This window comes from Dipodomys merriami, unplaced genomic scaffold (genome assembly GCF_024711535.1).
Source record: "Dipodomys merriami isolate MVZ:Mamm:240054 unplaced genomic scaffold, mDipMer1.0.p SCAF_12, whole genome shotgun sequence".
In the NCBI taxonomy this organism is placed as follows: domain Eukaryota; kingdom Metazoa; phylum Chordata; class Mammalia; order Rodentia; family Heteromyidae; genus Dipodomys; species Dipodomys merriami.
The window spans coordinates 39,464,280-39,470,279 of NW_027202493.1; the positions used below are offsets into that span (position 1 = coordinate 39,464,280).

General features: G+C 49.3%; 1 protein-coding gene across 1 annotated transcript in view; it reads right to left on the minus strand.

Annotated features, from left to right (window-relative positions):
• Pebp4 (phosphatidylethanolamine binding protein 4) overlaps positions 1-4,513 on the minus strand; it is a 169,123-nt gene extending 164,610 nt beyond the window's left edge. Inside the window, exon 1 of the mRNA XM_070016005.1 lies at positions 4,349-4,513. The gene's annotated coding sequence lies outside the window, so the exon portion shown is untranslated. The remainder of the gene's footprint in view (positions 1-4,348) is intronic.
• Positions 4,514-6,000: the final 1,487 nt, after the last annotated feature.

Sequence of the window (6,000 nt, forward strand, 5' to 3'; positions counted from 1 at the left end):
AGCCCCGGGTTCAAACTCTCATACAGAGAGACAGACACAGAGACAGAGTCAGACAGACACAGGGACAGATGAGGACAGGCCCTGTTTGGAGCCACAAATTACGTTTCCTTCTCCATCAGCAGTCTCCTGGGAGCATGACCAGTTGCCCCCACTCCTCAGGATCCTCCCCCCCACGTCCCCAGTGAGAGAATGCAATGGGTTGTATAAAACCAGGGCTCGGGTGCTAGGCACACAGTCAGGCCTCCATAACTTCCGGTTCATCCAAGTACTTCACCTGTCACCTGGTTCTAGGCCGGGCCCTGCGAACTGGGTCCTCAGGCAGCTCCCAGACACCAGCGACAGGCAGCTCCCAGGACAGCCCAAGCCAGAGGCAGCGCTGCTAGACCAACCGCCAAGGCCCAGAGCTTCCGCTGACATAGCCGCTCCCAAAGCCAGGACTTTCGCTGGGTGCCAATGGCTCTTAGCCCGGATGTACAACAGCTGCCTGGCGTGGAGGAGTCCTGGGGGGGTGGGGTCACTCCTGCCAGGCCCACTGGCCACAGCGAGTCCCCCTCACCATGTGACCCCACAGACTCATCATCCGGATGCCAAATGTCCTGCACATCGTCACCCCTTTATACACGGGAGGAGACAGGCACAGAGAGGTTAGCTCACCTGACCTCTGGTAAAGGACAGAGCCGGGATTTGAACTTAGGGAGGGTACACACTCTTAGCCATTCATTTGATTGAATTCAGTGCCTGGTGCTTGCTAGGCAGGTGCTCGACCACTTCAGTCACGCACTCTTAATCCCTTTCTACTGTCTCCTGCTGTGCTGCTATCCTCCCATTTCTACCCCTGTATTTCCCTCCATCAAGGGAGAAGGCCCAGAATCCTCCATGTGGCCCACAATGCCCTGCACAGTGTGCTTCTTCCTGCCTCTCTAGCCACTTGCTACCTGGTCTGTGGGGGCTCTTCTCACACCAGAGCCTTCAAGGCGTGGCTCTCAGGCCCACACCCTCTGCTGTCAGTTCCTCAGGGACTCTCTGTGACTCCCAAGCCCAGACAAACGCCCAGGATCACACGCGTGTGCCATCATGCCCAGCCTTCCATAGTCTATTCTGAAATACAGCTAGAGTAACCAGAAAAATCAATAAAGAAATAGAAGAATTAAACAACACGGAGAACCAAGTGGATGGAGCAGACACGGGCAGATGAGTGGACGCAGTGGCAGAATGTAGCATGCACATGACCTCCTGGTCAGTTCCCAAATCAGAGCATATGTTAGGTCACAGAACAAGCCTTCAGAAACTTCAAAGGCTGAAGCTATAAAAATAAAAAAAGATGTGCATCTGTCACCCCAGCTATGCAGAAGCCATAAAATAACTATTTCAGCCTCGGCTGGTCCAGGCAAGAAAAATAAGACCCTATCTGGGGGAAAAAAAAACTAAAGCAAAAAAAGGCTGGAGGTATGGCTCAAGTGATAGAGCACCTTGCCTAGCAAGCTCTAAGAATCTCCAAAGGGGGTGGGGAGGGAGGGAGAGAGGAAGTAGTTGTTCCTAAATAAAACAGGGAAAAGACAAACAATAGGGAAAAATCAACAAAACCAAGAGGTGGCTCTTTGAAAAACATCCACGAAACAGACCAACTTTAGAACACTCAAATTCCTAAAAATCAGAAGTGAAAGCTGGGGCCTGACAACACAATTTTCAGAAATGAAGAAATTAAATAAATGCCATTTTACGGAGATGAAAAGGTTTTTTAGAAGATTGGTATGATCAATGTAACAAAGCCATTGGTTATTTAACAAACTGGATGATCTAGATAACATAGACCAGTTCCCAGAAGCATAACACCCACTGAAAACTAAATCATGAAGGAATTGAATGAAATAGAAACAGGCCTGTGTCTAGTAAGGAGATTGAAGCAGTAATCAAAACCCTTCCAACAATGAACTGAGCACCCGCCTGGAGAGCATGAGCATTCAGTACAAGGAAGGGAGGGAGGGAAGGAGGGCATGAGTGCTCAGCACTAGGGAAAGAGGGAGGGGGAGAGGGAGGGAGGGAGGGAAGAAGGCAGAGAGGAAGAAAGAGAGGGAGGGAGGGAAAGAGGAAGGAAGGGAAGGAGGGAGGGAGGGAGAAAGGGAGGGAGGAAAGGAAGGAAAGAAGGAAGGAAGAAAGGAAGGAAGGAAGGAGGGAGGGAGGGAGAAAGGGAGGGAGGAAGGAAGGGAGGAAGGAAAGGAAGGAAAGAAGGAAGGAAGGAGGGAGGGAGGAAGGGAGAGAGGGAGGGAGGGAGGGAGGGAAGAAGGCAGGGAGGAAGAAAGGGAGGGAGGGAAGAAGGCAGGGAGGAAGAAAGGGAGGGAGGGAGGGAAAGAGGAAGGAAGGGAAGGAGGGAGAGAGAGAGGGAGGGAGGAAGGAAAGGAAGGAAAGAAGGAAGGAAGAAAGGAAGAAAGGAAGGAAGGAAGGAAGGAAGGAAGGAAGGAAGGAGGGAGGGAGGAAGGGAGGAAGGAAAGGAAGGAAAGGAAGGAAGGAAGGAAGGAAACAAACAAACAAGCAAGCAAGGAAAAAAGGAAGACAGGGCTAGAAGGAAGGAAAAGACCCTAAGAAATACAATCATTTCTGTCTACTGCTGAAATAATCTTAGAAAAGATCCTAATAATTCAAAAAAAAAGAGAAAAGCTGTGCTAGAGCTAATAAGCAAATTCAACAAAGTTGAATACAAAATCAACATTCAAAAATCAAATGCATTTTGGGTCTCTAACAATAAAGAAACTCAATAGGAAATTAGTGAAACAATTCTATTTACAATAGCACCAAAAATAACACACCAGGGATAAACTGAACCAAGGAAGTAAAAGACTTGCACACTGCAAGCTACAAAATGTTGCTGAAAGAAATTAAAGGGATAAATGTAAAGATTAACCAGGTGCACAGGTCGGGAGACAATTTTATTAGAGATGACAAATTATCCACAGAGGTTCACAGATGCAAGCTCTATCAAATTCCCAATGGTGTTTGTTACAGAAAAGTCTATCCTAAAATCTGCATGTAATCTCAAGGATTTCAAGTTGCCAAACAGTCATGAAAAGAACATCAACGGACGTTGGTTGGGCATGTAGCTCAGTGGCACAGCACCTGTCTAGCATGAGCAAAGTCCTGGGCTCTATCCTTAGCACTGAAGAAAAAGAACATAGTTGGAGGACTAGCATTTTTTAATTTCAAAATTTCCAACAGAGCTAGAGTCTTTGATGTGATACTAACAAAGACAAAGAGGTCCTTGGAATAGAACAGAAAACCCATACATAAACTTTTCATATATCATGTTCAAAATATTTTCAGTAATGTTAGTAGGTGCAGGGAACACTGGATGAGGGAAGGACAGACATTTCAACGCAGGGTACTGGTACAAATGGACAGCCACATGCAGAAGAACTCCCCAAACACCATACTCAAAATGCACCAAGGATCTAAATGTTAAGGGCTAAAATTATACGACTCCTAGAAGAAAACATAGGGGAAACATTCAAGGCATTGGGCTGGGTAATGATTTATATATGACACCCAAAGCACAGGCAATGAAAGCAAATGTAGATAAATTGGACTTCACCAAAATTAAACCTTGTTCTTTGGTCAAGTACAGATCCAATATCTTGCTCCTCACACCTCAAAAGATGAGAGGAAATAGAGATTCTTGTTCCTCTCTCATGGAAAAGAAAATTAGGGCACATACACACACACACACACACACACACACACACACACACACACACACACACACACACACACACACACACACACACACACACACACAGAAAATGCTTGATGAGTCTGTCAGAAGTAAAGCCTGGCTGGGCCCCAGTGGCTCACACCTGTAATCCAAGCTACTCGAGAGACTGAGATCTGATTGAAGTTCGAAGCCAGCTAGGGCAGGAAAGCCTGTGAGACTCTTATCTCCAATAAACCACCAGAAAACTACAAGTGGAACTGATGGTTCAAAGTGGTAGCACGTTAGCTGTGGGCAAAAGAGCTCAGGGATAGTGCCTAGGCCCAGAGTTCAAGCCCCAAGACTGACAAAAACAAAGGCCTGCTAAGGCCAGCAATGCTCAATACAGCCCAGAACCTGAGCAGGGAGAAACACACTTGAGTCTTGAGGGCAGAAATGTTTACTTCCAGAGACATGCACCCAGACATGCCATGATGACGTCCTCAAACTATTAGTGTGGCGATACAATGGGCACCTCACACTAGTTGATGCCAGCTCTCGGGCCAAGGCACCTCTGTCTGTGTCTCTGCCTGTCTGTCTGCCTGTCTGTATGTCTGTCTCTCTCTCTCTCCTTACCTCATATCACAGTCAAGAAGAGTTGACACTTACCCAGAGCCGGCAGCAGGCGTCCAGGCTGGGGGCGGCCGGGGCGTTTCCTCCAGGGTGCCCCTCAGTTTGGACCCTTATGGCAGGCAGGGTCTGCTGGTGTTGTGAGTCTGGGAGTGTCAGGGACTATTCCTGAGGGAGCACAGGAGAGGGGACGGCAGTTGGCTGTTGGGAAGGCAGTTGGAGAAAGTTCCAGAAGGGAGGAGTACATACATCGGGTGGGAGAGAATCAGAAAAGAAGCATGGGAGGATTTCCCAGCATTCCTCTTTTGAATTCTGAATTAAAGTGTAGAGCAGCGAAGCTGTTTCTCTCCCTGTCCCTCTTGCTTTTCCAGGGACAATGGGAGGTTGGCAGGCAGAAGGGACATGAAGCGTACCCAGGGACTAGTGTCAGGAGATGGGTGTCCAATATTTGAGCTCAAAAGATAGGAACGATGAGCTTGCCCCGAGTTCCCAATCTGGGAGGATTTGGAACCTCCCCTCCCCCAACAGTGTGGCCAGCGTCTACAGAAGAAAAGGAGCAACCACAGGACAGCTGGCTGAGCTCAAGCCAGCTCAGGGCGCCAGCCCATGCTGAGGGAATCTGCAGAGAAGGCTCCACCCACGTGGGCAAGATCCCTGCAGCAGGTGACCAAGTCCGGACCAGTTCCTGGATTCAGGACCTGCATCTCCTGCTGTGGTTTAAGGAACCACACCTGGACTCCCAACCTTGTTTTCCCTTCAGAGAACTCCTCCGGAGGGAAACAGCCAGGTATCCATGGACGTGCACACACTGGCTCGGGGCTGCAGGCCCCATCACCCACCCACCTGGCTTCAACCCCCAGCAATGCCAGTGTGACCCTGAGGGCCATGCTCGCTGTCTCTGTGCTTTTCAATGCTTCCCCAGGGACTCTCATGAGCCACCAGGCCTGACAGTGTCAGAAACACAGATGAGTGACATGCACCGGCGAGGGGCAAAGGCACAAAGATGACAGGATGAGCGCTTCCTGCTGGGAGCTCACCCCAGAGCAAGGGAGGCGAGCAGCCAGATGCACCTGCCATGCAGCCGGGCAGCCAGACACAGAGGGCTCCAGGGGAGAGGGGAGGGCGTGTTGATCATGCTTTTTATTCTCCATCTCCCCCTTCTCCTTGGTGGTCCTGGAGTTTGAACCCAGGGCTTTGTACTCACTAGGCCAATGGCTCTACAAAAAGCCAGAAGTGGACGTGTGGCTCAAGTGGTAGAGTGCCAGCCTGGAGTGGAAAAAAACTAAGGGACAGCACCCCGGGCCCTGAGTTCAAGTCTCATTCCTTGCACACACATATACATCGAAAACAAAACAAAAAAACCCAGGAAGAGTGTTAAATAAACTGGGAACCAAGTTACATAAGATACACGTTCCTTCCAGGTGTAGCTGGGTGTGGAATTTGCCCGGCGTGGGTAGTACTTGATGTCAATCCTTAGCTCCACAAGAAGAATAAAACAAAACTCCAAGATGGCAGGCGGCAGCTCATAAGGTACCAGTTGGTGCCCAGTACAGTGCGGAAGGACATCTCTTCAGGATGCTTCCTGCCATCCAGGGGTCCTTGGGGCTATGGATCCACAGAGGCAGTTAGGTAAGGTCAGCTTTCTTCTAGAAGCGCTTCCAGAGGAAGCTGCAATGCAGACAGTGGTCTAG